General features: G+C 41.6%; 1 protein-coding gene across 1 annotated transcript in view; it reads left to right on the forward strand.

Annotated features, from left to right (window-relative positions):
- Positions 1-20,202, forward strand: part of LOC110740878 — a 75,622-nt gene that overhangs the window by 15,869 nt on the left and 39,551 nt on the right. The window lies entirely within an intron of this gene.

Below are 20,202 nucleotides of genomic sequence, written 5' to 3' on the forward strand. Positions count from 1 at the left end.
AAACATCACCATTGACAGGAATTTGGAAGAAGTTGATTCCAACCCTCATGGATCACTTTAAGGGGTTCAAGATTCACCATAACTGCAGATGTGATGCAAATAGCAAGGACTAGAATTAGAAGTAGAGCCTGAAGATGTGACTGAATTGCTGCAATCTCATGATAAAACATGAAAAGATTAAGAGTTGCTTCTTCAAGTGGTTTCCTGAGATAGAATCTACTCTTGGTGAAGATGCTATGAACACTGTTGAAATGACAGCAAATAATCTAGAATATTATATAAACTCAATGAAGCAGCAGCCTGGTATGAGCAGATTGACCCCAATTTTGAAAGGTCTACTGTGGGAAAAATGCTATCAAACAGCATCACATGCTATAGAGAAATCTGTCATGAAGGAAAGAATCCATCAGTGCAACAAACATCATTGTTGTCTTTTTTTCCTTGAGACAGAGTCTCACTATGCTGCCCAGGCTAGTCTTGAACTCCTGGACTCAAGCAGTCCTCCAGGCTTGGCTTCCCAAAGTGCTGGGATTACAGATGTGAGACACTGTGCCAAGCCCATTGTTGTCTTATTTTTTTTAAATTTCCACAGCCCAGCCTGGGCAACATAGTGAGAGGGGTTTCCCCCTCTCTACAAAAAGTACAGAAAATTAGCCAGGCATGATGCCATGTGCCTGTAGTTCCAGCTACCGGAAGGCTGAGGTGGGAGGATCACTTGAGCCCAGGAGGTCAAGGCCGCAGTGAGCTGAGATCACACCACTGCACTCCAGTGGTGTGCAGTAAGACCCTGTCTCAAAAAAAAAATTTTTTTTCACAGTCACTTCAATCTTCAGCAACCACCACTTTGATCAGTCAGCAGGCATCAACCCTCCAACAGCAAAAGGATTACAAGTCACTAAAGTCTCAGGATGGTTTATGGTTTTCAGCAATAAAGTATTTTTTGAATTATGGTATTTTAAAATTATGATATGGTATTGATTCTTTTAGACATAATGCTATTGCACACTTAAACCACAATATAGTGTAAACATAACTTTTATGTGCATTGGAAAACCAAAAAATTTGTGTGACTTCCTTTATTGTAGTAATTTGGAACCAAATCTGTGATATCTCCAAGGATGACTGCACTAAAGTCTACCGTTTTGAGATGCTATTTTTTTTTTTTTTTTTTTTTTTTTTCAGAGATAGGATCTTGCTATGTTACCCAGGCTGTACTTAAATTCCTGGGACCAAGCAATTCTTCCACCTCAGACTCCCAGTAGCTGGGACTACAGGTATACACCACCGCACCTGGCTAATAGCTCATTTTGGTACTGGACACCCAGCAGCATCTTGTTACACTACTGTTGATGGAGCACCTATTATATTCAAGGAACTTTACTAGTTGTTTCACATACATTATGCAGTGTTTTATAATTTTGTTTTTTTTTTTTTTGAGACAGAGTCTTACCCTCTCACCCAGGCTGGAGTGCAGTGGCACCATCTCGGCTCACTGCAACCTCCGCCTCCCGCATGCAAGCAATTCTCCTGCGTCAGCCTCCTGAGTAGCTGGGATTACAGGTACACACCACCATGCCTAATTCATTTTTGTATTTTTAGTGGAGATGGGGTTTCATTATATTGGCCAGGTTGGTCTCGAACTCCTGACCTCAGGTGATCTGCCCACCTTGGCCTCCAAAAGTGCTGGGATTACAGGTTTGAGCCACCATGCCCGGACAATGTTTTATAGTTTATAATGTTTTATTTCATTCTCACAACAGGCTGGGCATGGTAGCTTATGCCTGTAATCCCAACATTTTGGGAGGCCGAGGTGAGAGGATCACTTGAGCCCAGAAGTTCAACACTAGGCTGGGCAACATAGCAAGACCTCATCACTGCAAAAAAAAAAAAAAAAATTAGCCAGCCATGATGGCACACACCTGGGAGCATTGCTTGAACCCAGGAGTTTAAGGCAGCAGTGAGCTACAATCGTGCTACTGCATTCCAGCCTGGGCAACAGAATGAGACCCTCTCTCTTAAAACCACGCCCCCCCCCCACCAATACATAAATAAAATAATAAAAACAAAAAATAGAGTCATGTTCATAACAATCCAATGAAATAGATGAGAGACCTTTAGTTATTTCCACTTTTCAAAGAGGCCATTGAGGTTCCTAAGGTTGTGTCCTGCCTAAGGTGCTTGTTAAGGGCTGGCCACACCTTGCCATGCCTACAGCCACTTGGCAGTTAGGTAGGTAGCCCTGAATGGTCCTCGGAAAGGGTTTGCTTTGATGGTATCTCCTGGTCCCTTCCCTATTGCACAGCTGATTTTGCCAGAGGTGGTAACTGACTCAAGGGCAGCCAAGCTACAAGGCCGAGGTATACGAGGTTACCTAGAGCAAAAGCTCTGCCCAAACAGGAATGATGGTGATCAGGTACATAATTAGATTATCTACAAAACATTTTGTGGGAAATACAGGGAGGATGTTTTCATTAGTAAGAAAAGCTGAAAGCTACCAGAGATGAGAAAATCATTGTCTTTGTCTGTCTTATCTTGCTATAACATAATACCACATACTGTGTCATTAACAAAGAATAGAAATTTAGACCAGGCACAGCGCCTCATGCCTGTAATCCCAGCACTTTGGGAGGCCGAGGTGGGTGGCTTATTTGAGGCCATGAGTTTGAGACCAGTCTGGCCAACATGGCAAAACCCTATCTCTACAAAAAATACAAAAATTAGCTGGGTGTGATGGCACACATCTGTAATTCCAGCTGGGCTGAGGCATGGGGATTGTTTGAACCCAGGAGACAGAGGTTGCAGTGAGCTGAGACTGTGCCACTGCACTCCAGCCTGGGAGATAGAGTGACAACACCCTGTCTCAAAAAAAAAAAAAAAAAAAGAATAGAAATGTGTTTCTTATAATTCTGGAGGCTGGGAAGTTCAAGGTTGAGGACTGCATCTAGTGAGGTCCTTCTTGCTGTGTCATCCAGAGAGCATGAGAAAGCCAGAAAGGAAGGAAGCCAAATTTATCTTTTATTGGTAACCTACTCCCAAGATAACTAACCCACTCCTGCAATAACAACATTAATCCATTCATAAGGGCTCTGCCTCTTATTACCTCTTATTACCTCTAATTACCTCTTAAAGGTTCTACCTCTCAACACCATTGCATTGGGATTTAAGTTTCCAACACATGAACAGATTAAGAATTGCTTCTTAAAGTGGTTTCTTGAGATAGAATGTACTGCTATGACTTGAATGTGTCCCCCACATTCAAGCCATAGCAGTTGTGCCCATATACTATAAGGCAACAAGAATCATCCATAAACAGGGAGTATGAGTAACAGTAAGGTAACTATAAATACAAAACATATGTACTGTGTACAAATAGAAGGCAAGCTTTTAAAATGGCATTGGCGGGAGCACTGAAGCAGAGATTTCAGGAGACAAGTTCTCATAATGGTGGGGGAACAGCACTCCTGCTGCTCAGTGGGCTTAGACCAGCCTCCTCTGATTTTTTAAAAAAAGTTTCATCCCATGGCCAGACTACAAGGACAGTGATCAAGAAAGACAGAGCCATCAGGTACAGTGGCTCATGCCCGTAATCCCAGCACTTTGGGAGGCCAAGGTGGGATGATCACTTGAGCTCAGGAGTTCAAGACCAACCTGGGCAACATAGTGAAACCTTATCTTTACAAAAAAATAAAAATAAAAAAAAATGAGGTGGGAGGATCACTTGCGCCCAGGAGGTGGAGGCTGCAATGAGCTGTGATCATGCCAGTGCACACAGGGCTCTCACCTGGGCGACAGAAAAAGACCGTGCCTCAAAAAAAAAAAACAAAAATAAAAACAAAAAATAAGGAAGACTGAACCTAGAGGCAATGACTATTATATTTTATCTGATTATAAGAGTAAAGCCTTTTTTCCCAAAGTACTGATAGAAAAGTAGCAGAGAGACGGCTGGGCGTGGTGGCTCATGCCCATAATCCCAGCACTTTGGGAGGCTGAGGCAGGCAGACCTGAGGTTAGGAGTTCGAGACCAGCCTGGTCACATGGCAAAACCCCGTCTCTACTTAAAATACAAAAAAGTTAACTGGGCGTGATGGCGGGCGCCTGTAATCCCAGCTACTCAGGAGGCTGAGGCAGGAGAATCACTTGAACCTCGGAGGCAGAAGTTGCAGTGAGCCAAGATTGTGCACTGTACTCCAGCCTGGGCAAGAAGAGTGAAACTCCATCTCACAAAAGAAAAGAAAAGAAGTAGAGAGAAAATAAGAAAGTTAGAGAATCAATCCAGAAGACTATCATCTGATCAACAGGATAGAGAAATTTAAAAAAAAAAAAAAAGGAATAGAAAAAAATGGAGTGGAGGAAATTATCAAAGAAATAATAGAAGAAAAATTTCTACTACCAGTTGATGTAAAACTTCAGCACCCACTGGGTGCTCAGTGCAACAAATCAAACAAATGAACAACAACAATAAAGCCATGGCATACCCTCATATAATCCCAGAACACAGGAAAAAAGAATAAATCCTAAAAGCTTCAATAAAGTAAAAACAGGTGACACACAAAGGAGTAGGTAGCAGAATGGTACTGGACTTTCTCATTCATTTTCTAAGAGTTTCGTAAAACAATTTTAAATATTTATAAGACATACATGTATTACATATATATGTAACATATATATTTATATATATATCATATATATGCATATACATAGAAAAAGGTCTAGAAAATTACATACCAAAATATTAATAGTGGTTACCTTTAAGAAATAGCACTAAGGTTTTTTTGTTTTTTTTTTTTTAGACAGAGTCTTGCTCTGTCGCCCAGGCTGGAGTGCAGTGGCGCAATGTCAGCTCACTGCAAGCTCCATATGGCGGGTTTTCTGTGGTTTTTTTTTTAAGAGATAGGCGTCTCACTGTGTTGCCCAGGCTGGTCTCAAACTCCTGGCCTCAAGTGGTCCACCCATCTCGGCCTCCCAAAGTGCTGGGATTATAGGCGTGAGCCACTGTGCCCAGCCCCATTATGGTGATTTTCAAATATGTCCACAAATACGTTACTACTTCTCTCTCTAAAAGATGAGACTTGACTTCACTTCCCTGAATGTGAACTGGACTGAGCGGGGTATGTGTGTGTGTGTGTGTAATTTATTAGATTCAACCATAAAAGTCATTTGGCCTCTTTCTTGCTCTATCTTTTGGATTGCTTACCCTGGGGAAAGCTAGCTTCCATGTTATGAAGACATCCACACAGTGCTACGTGATGGCCACGTGGTGAAGAAGTGAGGCCTCTTGCCCATGGCCAGCATCACTCACCAGGCTTACTTTTGCAGTGGGTTTTGAAGCCCCAGCCAAGCCTTCAGATGACTACAGCCCTTGCAAGCATCATGGCTGCAACCTGTGGGAGATGCTGGGCCAAGAGCCACTCAGCTAAGCCACCCTGGATTTCTGATCCACAGAAACTATGTGAGCCATTAAGTTTCAGGGATAATTTCTTACATGGCAATAGATAACTAAAATAAGTATAAACAGGAGAAAGGTAAGGGAGAACATTTTACTTTTTAGATTTTTTTTTTTTTTTTTTTTGAGAAGGAGTCTTGCTCAGTTGCCCAGGCTGGTGTGCACTGGTGCAATCTTCACTCACTGTAACCTCTGCCTCCCAGGTACAAGAGATTCTCCTGCCTCAGCCTCCCCAAGTAGCTTGGCCTACAGGTGTGCACCACCATGCCTGGCTAATTTTTGTATTTTTCGTACAGTCACTATGATGGCCAGGCAGGTCTCAAACTCCTGACCTCGTGATCTGCCTCCCTCGGCCTCCCAAAGTGCTGGGATTACAGGCGTGAGCCACCGTGCCTGGCCTAGATTTTTATATTCATATTCATTGTTTACATTTTTACAATCAGTGCTTGTAATTTGACTCTTTTTTTTGTTTTGAGACGGAGTCTTGCTCTGTCTCCCAGGCTGGAGTACAGTGGCACAATCTCGGTTCACTGCAAACTCTGCCTCCTGGGTTCACGCCATTCTCCTGCCTCAGCCTCCCAAGTACCTGGGACTACAGGCGCCCGCCACCACGCCCGGCTAATTTGTTGTATTTTTAGTAGAGACAGGGTTTCACTGTGTTAGCCAGGATGGTCTCCATATCCTGACCTCATGATCTGCCTGCCTCAGCCTCCAAAAGTGCTGGGATTACAGGCGTGAGCCACCGCGCCTGCTGTAATTTAACTTTTAAAAAAGGTGGAGGGGGCGGGCAGGCATGGTGGCTCATGTCTGTTATCCCAGCACTTTGGGAGGCCAAAGCAGGAAAGATCACTTGTATCCAGGAGTTCAAGACCAGCCTGGGAACATAGCAAGACCCTGTTTCTACAAATATAAAAAATTAGCTGGATGTGGTATCAGTGCACATCTGTAGTCCCAGCTACCCAGGAGGCTGAGGTAGGAGGATTGCTCAAGCCTGGAGGTTGAGGCTGCAGTGAACCGTGATCTTACCACTGTGCACTTCAGCCTGGGTGACAGAGGAGAGGCAGGCAGCCTTTAAGGAAAAATAGTATATTTGCTGGATCTATAAATAATAATACCTATTTTGAGAAATATGTAAGAAACTCTTTCAGTGACTAGTAGTGGTAACTGCATATATAAGGAAACAGGCAAAGAATATATTAAATATCTGCTCCTGGTGATATAAAACATAAAACATTGCCAGTCATTGTTCGTTACTATGTTGTTCTAATTGAGTATTTCCCAGTCATCCCTAATGTACTGAGGAAGAGACCACAGAGGGGCACTTCTCTCATTGCACAAATGTTTACGTTTGTGTTAACAAAGGACAAAGGACCCCTTTCTGATTTTTTTTCCTTAAAGAACCAGTAGTTCGACTTGCAGTATTGATTATTGTGATGTCACTAGTTAAGGTATCAGTGAAAGAAGTTAAGTAAACATTCAATATCTGCTTCTTTCTTATCACCTCCATAGTCTTCCTTGGTGTTGTACCCATTAGAATTTCAGGATGGTCTTTTGCTCACATCATTTCTTCTCTTCTTCCCGATTATTTTATGTCTGCACTACTTGGGCAAACCCAACAAATCAGTCTAGCCAGGTTGCAGAGTAAGGACTTCCTAGAAAAAGACCATTGGCTTAATGACTTCCCTTGCTTATAGTTACATTTAATTCCTGTTGAGCTAATGGTACCAGGGGACTGATGTCTGCATCCTGTAGCAAATATTCCCATCATTTCTTCCTCTCCACTTAAAAACATTCTTTAGCTTTTACTGAAGTTAATAGCCCCAGAGTTCTTTGTGTGAGTGTTGTATGTGCTGTTATATGGATTTTATCCATGTACCAGATTTGGTTTGCAGTGACTATTAGTCTTGCCTGTTATATAAACTAAACATCTGCAATTTTCCATGTGTAATGGTAATTATACCATCAAGGGAGGCAGGAGTGTAAGAGAAGAAGGGGGAAAATCATTAAAAAGAGAATATCAGGCTAAGACAAAGGAACCTAGACCTAGACTGTCTGAAAAGTTAAACTAATTGTTTTCCTTAAATTACATCATCAACCCAATGTGGGGGGTTCAGGGCCATTCCAGTCATGGTCATTGCAGCTACCACCCAAGTAGTGTAAAAACTTCTGTCAGCCTGTTCTTGTTCATTTTTAGCATCCAGACTTAATTAGTGTTCAGGCAGGAACTTGACACCTATTTGACACACTTCAAATGTGTTAGTAAAACAATTCTCCCCAACATCCTCCCCTGGTCCTCTTTGCTAACAGAAAGCATCCACCATAACTTTCCCCAAAGAGGGTAAAGATCTAACCCTGTTTTGACTATGGAAAGCAGGGCTTTCGGGTACTGACTGTTTTACGGTCTCATTTGGATTATGGTGGGCAAACAAGGTGAGATAAAGTCCAAATAAACGCCTCTGAAATTCCCATGGTTGTGTGGATTTATTTGGCTCTTTGATGTCTTTTTTGTTTCTCTGTTGGAATGTTTCAAATATGCACTTAAGTCACCCATAGAAAAGGCTGCTAATGTAAACAGACGTGTGTTTAGAATGGATTGTCATCTTAACCTTCCCAGAGATGCAAAACCCATAAAAACACAAAGGGTCAATTGGAATTACCTCTTCTGTTTCTTCTTTTAAATATGAGAGGTTACAGAGTTCAGATTGCCCTTTCCTTTTCTTCCCTTTATTTATTCAGGTGATTTAAATTTTGGCTGTTATACGAAGGGGTTGACCCTCAACTCTAAGACATTCCTCTTAAAATTAAGTTTTGACTTCCATGCTTAACTGATTATTTTAAGAATACTATTTGAGTCTTTGATACTCTATTTCACAGTGATTTCCATTAAAAAAAAAAAATCTATAGGGACACAGAAGTATGTAACCAGAAGTATTTGAACTCATATTGTAAATGCCGTTTTCAAGTTTAGAAAATATTTTATCATAAAAGTATTATACAAGAAAAATTGAGGCCGGGAGCAGTGGCTCATGCCTGTAATCCCAGCACTTTGGGAGGACAAGGCAGGCGGATCACTTGAGGTCAGGAGTTTGAGACTAGCCTGGCCAACATAGTGAAACCCCGTTTCCACTAAAAATACATAAATTAGCTGGGCATGGTGTCATGTGCCTACAGTCCCAGCTATTCAGGAGGCTGAGGCAGGAGAATCACTTGAACCCAGCAGGCGGAGGCTATAGTCAGCCGAGGCGGCGCCACTGTACTCCAGGCTGAGAGATAGAGTAAGACTCTGTCCAAAAAAAAAAAAAAAAAAGAAAGAAAGAAAGAAAGGGAGAGAGAGAAAGAAGAGAAAGAAAGAAAAGGAAAAAGAAGAAAAATTTGAGAAACAAAGGGGAAAATTCATCTATAACCTATAACGCACCCACAAAAACTGCTAAAACAGACCTAATCGGGATGAGATTAGGAAATTGGCCCATCCACCCACATCCAGATTAGTGTGCTGAAGGTAGTATGTACTGGAACCAATGGAACTGTAAATGTTTACAGACTGCTTTTCCATGCAACATTGTATCACAAGGCAAGGCCTGGTGGTTTATGCCCGTAATCCCAGCACTTTGAGAGGCTGAGGCAGGCAGATCGCTTGAGGTCAGGAGTTTGAGATCAGTCTGGCCAATGTGGTGAAACCCTCTCTCTACTAAAATTACAAAAATTAGCTGAGTGTGGTGGTGGGCACCTGTAATCCCAGCTACTCAGGAGGCTGTGGCAGGAGAATCACTTGAACCTGGGAGACAGGTTGCAGGCAGCCGAGATCATGCCATTGTACTCCAGCCTGGGTGATAAGAGCAAGACTTCATCTCAAAACAAAAACAAAAACAAAAATTATATCACAAGCATGTTTAGGTACAGTCTTTATAAAAGATAAAATTACATTTAGGTTTATAATTTTTTAAGAACGTGCTTAGAGAAATAAAAATCTAGCTATATTATATTAATCCCAACTTTGGTTGAATACTTAAGGCGTTACCATTAGCTATGTAGGAGAAATAAATTACAGTGCAAAAACTATTTTAAAAGCTTAAAGGATCATCCTTTTCTTGCTGAAAATTACATGTCTTCTAGAAGCAGGTCAATGGTACACAGCCATGCTCTGTTTGAGGCCTCTAGAGAGAATCGGTGTCTCTGGTGTGCTTGAGTGCATACTTTACTCTGAAATGTGAATTCCTGTCAGCATTATTATAGTCAGAGCAATATTATATATATGTATATAAAATGCTTTTAATGAACTTCTGAAAATCATAAACACTCTTTAGGGATTAAAGGTGAGGATTATACAATAGTGAAGAGAGCCCCTTAAAGCAATTGGTTATCATCTAGGGTAATAAGAGACATTCTGAAGTTATCACTTGATAGGCATAAAGCTATCAAGTTACCACTAGATAGCTCAACTTGAAGGTTTTTGAGGAATAGAAGTAGCATAATGCTGCCTCTCAATTTTATGGTATTGTCTGTCCAACTCACTCAGCATACCGAGTATCTCCTTGTCCACAGTCTTATTTCAGTCATTTTTGTTTCAGGGCTTGTTGTGATCAGTTTTAAGTCCTTAGAAAAGTTAGTTCAGTTGGTCACCTCATTAAACTAATGAGGCCAAGGAAGTATGGCCCCATTGGTTACCATACTTGAGCTTTGTCGAGAGAATTATTTCTTACATAAACCCTTTACTCTGTTTTTCTCTACTTCTCCCAACCCTCAAGATTGTGAGGTTATAAGCAGCTCAACGTGTTACCTAGGAGGCCAGGGTAAAAGCATAGGTTTTGGAATCCAGTGAAACTAAAATCAAATCTACGTATTAGATGGGTCTCTTGGACAAATAACTTGGCCTGTCCAAGCTTCTAATTTCTCATCCGAAAATTAGAGTTAAACAATATCCAAATGTATTGTAAGAATTAGATAACATAAGTGACAAGACACACAGCTAGCACATAATAGGCACTCAGTGATGCTATTTCTTTGATAGGCATTGATGCCGTTCGCCAACACTTTCTGGTGCTACCCTTTCTGGCACACAGTAGAAGTGCACTTCATGCCTCACTTTTGGTTACCTGAGGCCATGGGACTTGTTCCAGATAGTGAGCTGTGAGCAAAAAGCGACATATCCTTGAAACTGCCAGAGCAAGGCCCATTTTTCCTTTTGACATGGTGGCTGGCAACGTTCAAGATGATGGTTGCTCTCTCAGCTTGAGTTCCACAGCTATAATGAGGAGTGTGTTCCGGTTAACCCATGAAGGATGAGTGGAATGAATAAGAAACAAGTTTTGTTATTTTCAGCCACTGGGATTTTGGTGGGGGTGTTCTTGCAGTGTAATTCAACCTCTCCTCCTGCTCCTGCTGCTTTCCTCTGCTGAAACAACCAACAGTTCAAACTGAGAAAAAAGGAACATCATTTAATTGGTGGCTTGAGGGATGTCTGATTGGTTCTCTGATCTCACCCTGGTCATATGGGGAAGTCACTTGTCCAGACTGAAGCTAGAATGAACTTTTCTCATATTGGGGATGGATCCATGCTACCACATGGAGTGAGACATGGTCTCACTCTGTCACCCAGGCTGGAGTGTGGTGATGCAGTCATAGGTCACTGCAACCTTAGGTCCTGGGGTCAACTGGTCCTCAGCCTCCCATGTAGCTGGGACTACAAGTGTGAACCACTGAGCAGGCCTTTATAAGTTAAAATATGTAAATGTTCTATTCCCCCACCTCCCACGAGAAGTTTATTAGATTTATTAATAAAATAATCTCTTTAAAGAGCTAGGTGAGTATAACCTAGCAGGAATAAAGCACTATCCTAGAATGTCAAATTCTATTTCAACAAATGTTATTACTACCAGTGTCTCTGAATAATGTTTACCAACTCTAGTTGATAATTGATAATTTTATATAATATTTGCCATAGCTAAATTCTATGACAGTGATTGTGAACCTCTCTCAGTGTTCAGCACAGAGATAGCTGACTTATGGTACTTCATAGAAAAATAAAAGGTAACCATTTTTTTTTTTTTTTTTTTTTTGAGACGGAGTTTTGCTCTTGTTACCCAGGCTGGAGTGCAATGGCACAATCTCGGCTTACCACAACCTCTGCCTCCGGGGTTCAAGTGATTCTCCTGCCTCACTCTCCGGAATAGCTGGGATTACGGGCATGCGCCACCACTCCCGGCTAATTTTGTATTTTAATAGAGACGGGGTTTCTCTATTTTGGTCAGGCTGGTCGCAAACTCCCAACCTCAGGTGATCCACCTGCCTCGGCCTCCCAAAGTGTTGGGATTACAGGCGTGAGCCACTGCGCCTGGCCTAAGGTAACTGTTCTTAACATGTTATTGGCAGGCAGTATGTTGAGTTTAGATCAGGCTTGCATTCAGCTGCATGTAAGAGAAACTACCATGGTGGCTTAGCCAAATGGAGTTCATTCTTCTCATGTAACAAGAAGTCTGGAGATAGGTGGCTCGCTACTGGCACAGCTGCTTCAGGACATCATCAGGGCCCAGGTTCCTTCTAGCTTTCTGCTCTACCATCCTTAGCATGTCTTCTTAGTTGCAAGATGGCTGCCTTTCTTGCAGGTATCCTCATTCCAGACAGAATGAAAAAGGAAGGGCAAAGAGCAACATATACACGCCAGCTGGGTCCGTCCTTTTTTTATCAGAATCTGCTGCTTTCCTGGAAACCTCTCCCTGTAGAATCATATGATCATCGTAGCTGTAAGAGAGTCTGTAGGAGTATTTTAGCTGGGCACACTGCCACCCCAAACAAAATCATATTTCTGTTAATAAAAACAGAAGAATAGAAAGGAGCTTGGGTAGAGAACGAGTCATATCCTCCATTGAACCTTAAGTGCATTATCTCATATCTTTGCAACAAAACTATGAAGTGCTTACTATTATTTCCTGGTTTTCCTCCCATGTTACACATTAGGAAACTGAGGTACAGAGGGCTTAAATAACTGACCTAGGGTCACCCAAATGATGGGTTGCAAAACTGGGATTTGAAGCTAGGCAGTCTTTGGAAGATGATTTTCAAATAATCACAAAAGGCAAAAGTGGAAAGTCGGTCAAGTTTAGAGATTGGTTCTGGGCACGGCCAAGATCTCTTGGGCAATCTGCCAGCAGGTCCCTGTGGGAGGCAGTTATGATGTCATGTCTTTCCTGCTGTAACCACATACTCTCAGACTCCAGATAGTCCGAAGGCAGCTGTGACAAGCATCTGTATTAGCTTACTAGTGAGGCAGGGTTCATGGGTCCAAAAAACTTGGCACATCAGTGCTTCTGGGCAGCTACATGGATTGGGGGAGGGGTGATGCAAAGGTGTGGCCTTTCTGCCCTCTTAGCTTAGGGTGTGTGTTTCAAACATGCTATAAAGTACTTCAGGTTCAAGGAGAAAACAAAATCATTTGAAGCAATAAATATTGACAAAAACTTAAATAATTATTAAAATGCTGGACTTTTTTTTTTTTTGGACTCATTCTGTTATCTTTATTCATTGTTTTACTTAACTTTAACAGCTCCAGGACTGTAGTAGAAGACATGAAGTGTAGCAACAAGAAGAAAGGCTCCGCTCAGGGCAGGAGAGCAGAGGCACTGGGAGCCAGCCAGTGTTCTCAGGTTGTAAAATAAAATCTCTAGACCAATTGGACACTGGCCTCAGGCCATGGCAGTGATTAATGCCAGAGTTGTAAAAAGTGCCGTGGTGGGAACGGTTAGCCAGGTTGTACTGTGTGTATGTTTGTGTGCTGGATTTTTCCTTAAAGTCACTTAATATGAAACACATAATTTTCAGTTGTTTTGGAATCTAAAAATAAAATTTAAGACTCATTTACTTTTCTCTGTTTCTCCCTCTTTTTTTAAGGAGACAGGCTTTTGCCCTGTTGCCCAGGCTGGAGTGCAGTGGCATGATCATAGCTTACTGTAACCTCAAACTCCTAAGCTCAAGCAATCCTTCCGCCTCAGCCTCTCAAGAAGCTAGGATGACGGGTGTGTGCCACCAAGGCTGGCTAATTTAAACATTTTTTTTTTTTTTTGTAGAGACAGGGTCTCATTATGTTGCCCAGGCTGGTCTCAAACACCTAGCCTCAAGCAATCTTTCCCCATCTGCCTCCCAAAGTGCTGGGGTTACAGGCATGAACCACTGTGCCCAGCCTCCTCCTTTTTTTTTTTTTTTGAGACGGAGTTTTGCTCTTGTTGCCCAGACTGGAGTGCAGTGGCACGATCTCAGCTCACCGCAAACTCTGCCTCCCGGGTTCAACCTATTCTCCTGCCTTAGCCTCCTGAGTAGCTGGGATTACAGCCATGTGCCACCATGCCCGGCTAATTTTATATTTTTAGTAGAGCCAGGGTTTCTCCATGTTGGTCAGGCTGGTCTTGAACTTCCAAACTCAGGTGATCCACCCACCTTGGCCTCCCAAAGTGCTGGGATTATAGGCGTGAGCCACTGTGCCCGCCCAACCTCTCTTTTAATTAAGAACTTAGCCAACTTTATGGAAGAAGCCTAAGTAACATTAAGCTCCAAACCGGTTACATCACTCCAAGTCTCCCCTGATCTTTGTTAATATACATTAGTACATTTTTACACAGATGTAATTAGTGTAGTAGACGTATAATTCTGCGTTCTACTTTTTTCAATTAACCGTATTTCATATGAACATCTTCATACTGCCTTGAAACATATGTTTCGGGTTTTCTTCTAAGCTTTAGAGTATTTGGATACCTTGATCAGTCATTGCTTGCTTAATCATCCCCTTATTGCTGGGTATATGGGCTGTTTTCATGGTTTTGCTGTTATAAATGATGCTACTTCAAACATTTTTGCACAAATTCTTTCTTTTTTGCATGTAGGTTATTTCTCAGGATGATGTTCACCAAAGTGGCCTTATTTAGTCAATGCGTATAAACAGTTACTTATCTCTAATTGTTCTCTGACTTACAGTATCATCAGCAATGTAGAAATACACCTACTTTTCTACATGACTGGATGTGCCAATTATTTACTTATTGTCTCATAGCTCCACACCAACCCCACTCTACTCTGCTTCGCAATGCTGGGGCTAGAAGCCTACAAAGCACTTTTCCCAACTCTCTTTTCTGGCTGGTTTCTTGTTAGGTTCTGTCAATAGAAGAGGCCAGCAGAAAATTAGAAAGTGTAAGGGAGGGAGAAGCCATAGTTTTCTTTCTTTCTGCTTCTGGCAGTATTTCTAGAAGTGACTTCATTTCTGGACGTCCTCTCTCTGGTGTTCCCAGAATCCTATTTGGCATTCCCAATGACACAATAAGACGTGCAGTCTTGTGCTGTGGTAGCGCTACCTCCTCCTTTTTATTCTGCCAGCTTCTTTCTATCTTTATTAATCTCACAGTTACCTACCTTTCCCTTTTGACCTTTCAGTTCTCCCAACAATATAGTTTCCTGTATTAAATACCATCTCTGAAATACCTAGCTTGGTTGCTAATTTCCTGACTAGATCCTGGTTTAGAAACTGGGTCTTCTAATTCTAATATATATTTTATTAGGTTAATGTGAGTATAATGGTACCCAAAGTCCTATTTTGCATTTTAAAAAATTGGTAGTGGAAATAGATTTTTTTTTAAAAAAACTGTAAACATTTCATTAACAAATATAATTTATTAGTAAATTTAAATCTAGTCTTAGGGTCTTTATTCAATTTTTGTTATTTTTCTGTTTTAATAAATATTGTAGTGGTTGAGTGGTGGCCCCTAAAACATAGGTCCATGTCTAAATACCTGGAACTTTTGAATGTTACCTTATTTGGAAAAAGGGTCTCTGTGGAAGTAATAGTTAAGGGTTTTAGGATTAGCTCATCCTGGATTATCTGGATAGGGGCCCAAAATCCAATGACAGGTGTTGGATTGGATAAGAGAAAGGCAGAAACTGGCCATGGTGGCACACGTTTGAAGTCCCAGCTACTCAAGGATCACTTGAGCCCAGGAGTTCAAGACTGCACTGTGTTATAATCATTCCTGGGAATAGCCACTGCACTCCAGCTTGGACAATATAGCAAGACCTCATCTCTTAAAGAGAGAGAGAGAGAGACCAAGAGACAGAGGTAGAGTGAGAGAAAGAGAGAGATTTGAGACATACAGAAGAGGAGAAGACACAGACCATATGAAGATGAGGGCAGAAACTAGAGTTATGCAGTCATAAGCCGAGAAATGCCTGGAGCCACTAGAAGCTGAAAGAGGCAAGGAAGGATTCACCCCCAGAGCCTCTGGAGGGAAGATAGAGCATTGCCAATACCTTGATTTTGGACTTTTGACTTCCAGAACTGGGAGAAAATAAATTTCTACTGTTTTAAGCTACTCGGTTTGTGGCAGTTTGTTGCAGCGGACACACGAAATGAAGACAAATATTAAACAATTTCAGTATTGTTAAAAACTATTTTTTCTTTGTTTCATTTGTAGTGTTCAAAGTCCTATACATTAAATGGGGAAAAGGTCACACAAATATTGCCATTAAATAATTGAGTTTCAGATCCTTTTCTACTTGTAGCTATCTCTTATTTAATATTTGTCCCTACCTTTTTTTAGGTGAAATTTATTACAAATTGTTCTTGTTCTGTTCTGTTTCATTTTGCTGATGGCTCTAATAAACCTTATAATTAGGTCTCTATGTCATTCATGTTCAGAGAAAAAAACCTTATCAGCTTCTTATTGAGACAAGACTTAAAATTAATTTATCTTTGCCTATCTCTTCTTTTTCTCTCAATCTTTCTTTTTAAATTGAGTCCATCAGTTATCCTGTTTTCTTCCCATTCTTTTACTTAGTTTTATATCAGCGATTCCCAACCTTTTTGTTTTGTTTTGTTTTTTTGAGACAGTCTCACTCTGTCACCCAGGCTGGAGTGCAGTGGCGCAGTCACAGCTCACTGCAGCCTCAACCTCCTGGGCTCAAATGATCCTCCCACCTCAGCCTCCCGAGAAGCTGGGACTATGGCGTCACTATGTCTGGCTAATTTTTGTATTTTTAGGAGAAACAAGGTTTCACCGTGTAGCCCAGGGTGGTCTCGAACTCCTGGGCTCAAGTGATCTGCCGCCTTGTCCTCCCAAAGTGTTGGGATTACAGGCGTGAGCCACCGCGTCTGGCTCCAACTTTTAAAAAAATTGTGACTACGACCCCTCCACTGCCTGGGAAGTGAGGAGCGCCTCTGCTCCGCCGCCCGGGTTCACTTCCCCGGCCCTGTCTGGGAAGTGAGGAGCGTCTCTGCCGGGTTGCTGTGCAACTCTCCCAGTGTGAAGTGACAGCCTTTTGTGTGATCTTTCTGCCCTCCCCAAGTTTGCATTTTTGACATTAAAGTTTACTTTTTAATTAAAAGTTTTTTAAAAAAATATGGCTTAAAAAAACCCTGTAAGTTGTTTTTTTAACCACCAAAGAGCCTCTTAATTAATTTCCCCCAAATAGTTAACAATTTGAAGAATTTTGTCTGTAATCCATATTTGCCAGTTGTGGTGGATATTTGTTGGTTTGCTTCTACCTAACAAGGTATTCATTTGGGAACTTGCCTTTTCCTGGTGTAGCCCACATGCTTCAAGGAAAAGTAACTACCTCTTCCACCAATAGCAGGGACAGGCCATGATTGACAGACCAATCGGCAGGGTTCCCCCTCCTCACCACCAACCACTGTCATTGATTTCAAAGTGGACATTGGAACTCAAAGGACATAATCAAGGTGAATTTCACGACTCTTGCTTAGAATGTTGGGACAGAAATGTGTGTTTTCTCCTACTGGATTAAATATGGAGGCGCAGAGCCCAGTTGCAGTTCCCAGCCACATTACATTCACAAGGGGAATTGGCATTAGGATGAAGGATGGAGCTAACATTGTACATAGCTAAGCAGAGAATAGAAAGAAAATGAATCCTTGATGATCTTGAGTTGCTAGATCGCCCAAATTTTGAAGCTTACTTTATCTGTCCATCTTGCCGCTGAAGTGAGCCAATAACCCCTCTGTTGGTTAAGCCCATTTAAACTGAGTTTTCTTTCTCTGATTGTACCCTTAACTGGTATATCATGCAATATTTAATTATTTGTTTTTATTAAGATATGTAAATTTGATCTTTTGATCAATAATTGTGATACTTGCTGCCATTTATTATCTATAATATGCCGTTACATTGCAAAGTAGTTAAAATCATTATTATTGAAAGTATGTCAGTGGCTGAGGGAGGGAGAATGGCACGGGAGACATAGAAGCAGCACATTACCATTAGCGACTTTAAATTTAATAAAGAGCACTTATTCTTAAAATGTCCTTTAGCCACCCCACTGCCGGGATCTTCTTGTGGGAGGGAAAGTTCCTTCATACACATAGCCTGCTACCTTCTACTGCCTGCAGTTTCCTCCTACTGCCTTTCCTCAGAAGCAAACACCAAGTTCTCTCCTTGTCACACTTTAGAGCAGTTTGGCCCTTGTCACTGATGCCTCGCCACTTAACATATACTGAGGATTATACGGTCTCACCTTCTACTTCAATAAATGTTTTCCCAGTAAAGACAGTTACCTTCTGGAGGGGAAGTCTTGGCGCCAATTATTAAGATAAAGGTTTCACCTTGGGTGGCAAAGAGATTAAATCATTTTGCCAAGGACTCATAGCTAGGAAAGGAAGAACTGGACTGTGAATGTAAGTGTAGCTCTCTCTAAAGCAAAAAGTCTTCAGTTCCAGGAGCCAGAATTTTTCTTTTTTTTTTTTTTTGAGACGGAGTCTCGCTCTGTCGCCCAGGCTGGAGTGCAGTGGCGCGATCTCGGCTCACTGCAAGCTCTGCCTCCCGGGTTCACGCCATTCTCCTGCCTCAGCCTCCTGAGTAGCTGGGACTACAGGTGCCCGCCACCATACCCAGCTATTTTTTTGTATTTTTAGTAGAGATGGAGTTTCACTGTGTTAGCCAGGATGGTCTCGATCTCCTGACCTCGTGATCCGCCCGCCTCGGCCTCCCAAAGTGCTGGGATTACAGGCGTGAGGCACGGCGCCGGCCCCAGGAGCCAGAAAATTTAAAACAAACAGACAAAAAATAGGCCAGGTGTGGTAGCTGACACCTGTAATCCCAACACTTTAGGAAGCCAAGGCGAGTGTATCACTTGAGGTCAGGGGTTCGAGACCAGCCTGGCCAACATGGTGAAACTCCATCTCTACCAAAAAATACAAAAGTTAGCCAGGCGTGATGACATGTGCCTATAGTCCCATCTATTTGGGATGCTGAGGTGGGAGAATCGCTTGAACCTGGGTGGTGGAGGTTACAGTGAGTCGAGATTGTACCACTGCCCTCCAGCCTGGGCAACACAGTGAGACCCTGACTCAAAAATAAATAAATAAAATAAGAATAATAATAAAGCACAAAGTCTTAATATTACGCCATGGCAATTCTCAGCAAGAACATTAAAGGATGCTGTGCGACTTCTGAGTCTAGGCTAGAAAAGGCCATTCAGCCTTTGCTGTTGCACTTGGGAATTCACTCTGGGAGGTTTCCAGCTGCCATATTAGAGATTTGGCTGTGCTGAGACTGCCATGTGGAGAAATCACAAGAAGACAGATAGATGCTTAAGGAGCCCCCAGTTCCTCCAGCTCCTAGCTGTTTAAATATTTCTAGTCCAGGCTCCAGATCCTACCCCAGCCATATTCTAACTGCAGCTTCATGAGGGACATTGAGTGAGAGCTGCTTAGCAGAGCTCAGTCAAACCCTAGATTTGTAAACAAAATAAATGATTATTATTGTATGAAGTCCCTGAATTTGGGATGGTTCATTACACAGCAACAGATAACTGGGGAAAAATGCACAATACATATTCATTCGGTCATGCAGCATGTTGCTTGTCCTCATATAGCTCACATTCTAGTGAAAAAGGGTCTCACTCATTGTGATTCTCTTATAAGCCATTCTGCCATTTGGTTATCAGCATTATTTATTATACAGACCATTCTTCTCAAGGGCCTTTGGATGTTGCATTTTAATAAACATCTGGAGACAATCTTGCTTTGGATATATTTGTCATACTAAGTGATGATATACATGACTTTTTTTTTCAAGTCAAATATTTCTATTATTATTTTGGTTTTCAGCTTCTTGAATATTTTTTTGCCATTTGATTTTTTAAAGTTAAACTTTTAATTTAAGATTATTATCAATACACATGCAGTTGTAAGAAATAATATGGAAATCTCCTGTACCTTTTATCCAGTTTATCCCAAATGGTAACATCTTGCACAAGTATTATAGTATACTATCACAAGGACATCGACAGTCATACAGTCAAGAAAAAAACATTTCCATCACTACACAGATCCTTCCTGTTGCCCTTTTACAGCCACACCTCCCTCCTCCTCCCACACACAGTCCCTGACTCCTGGCAACTATAATCTATTTGCCACTTCTATAATATTATAATTTCAAGAAGGTTATTTAGGCCAGGAGTGGTGGCTTATGCTTATAATCCCAACACTTTGGGAGGCTGAGGTGGGCAGATTGCTTGAGGCCGGGAGGTGGAGGTTGCAGTGAGCCATGATGGCTCCAGCCTGAGCAATAAAACTAGACCTTGTTTTAAAAAAAAAGTATTTAAATGGATTATAAGATATGTGGCCTTTTGGAATTTTTTTTTTCATTCAGCATAATTTCCTGGGATTCATACAAGTTATATATATAAATAGCTCATTCCTTTTCATTGCTGACTAGTATTCCATGGAATGGCTATATCCCAGTTTGACCATTCATCTGCTGAAGGGC

This window comes from Papio anubis, chromosome 10 (assembly GCF_008728515.1).
Source record: "Papio anubis isolate 15944 chromosome 10, Panubis1.0, whole genome shotgun sequence".
NCBI lineage: Eukaryota > Metazoa > Chordata > Mammalia > Primates > Cercopithecidae > Papio > Papio anubis.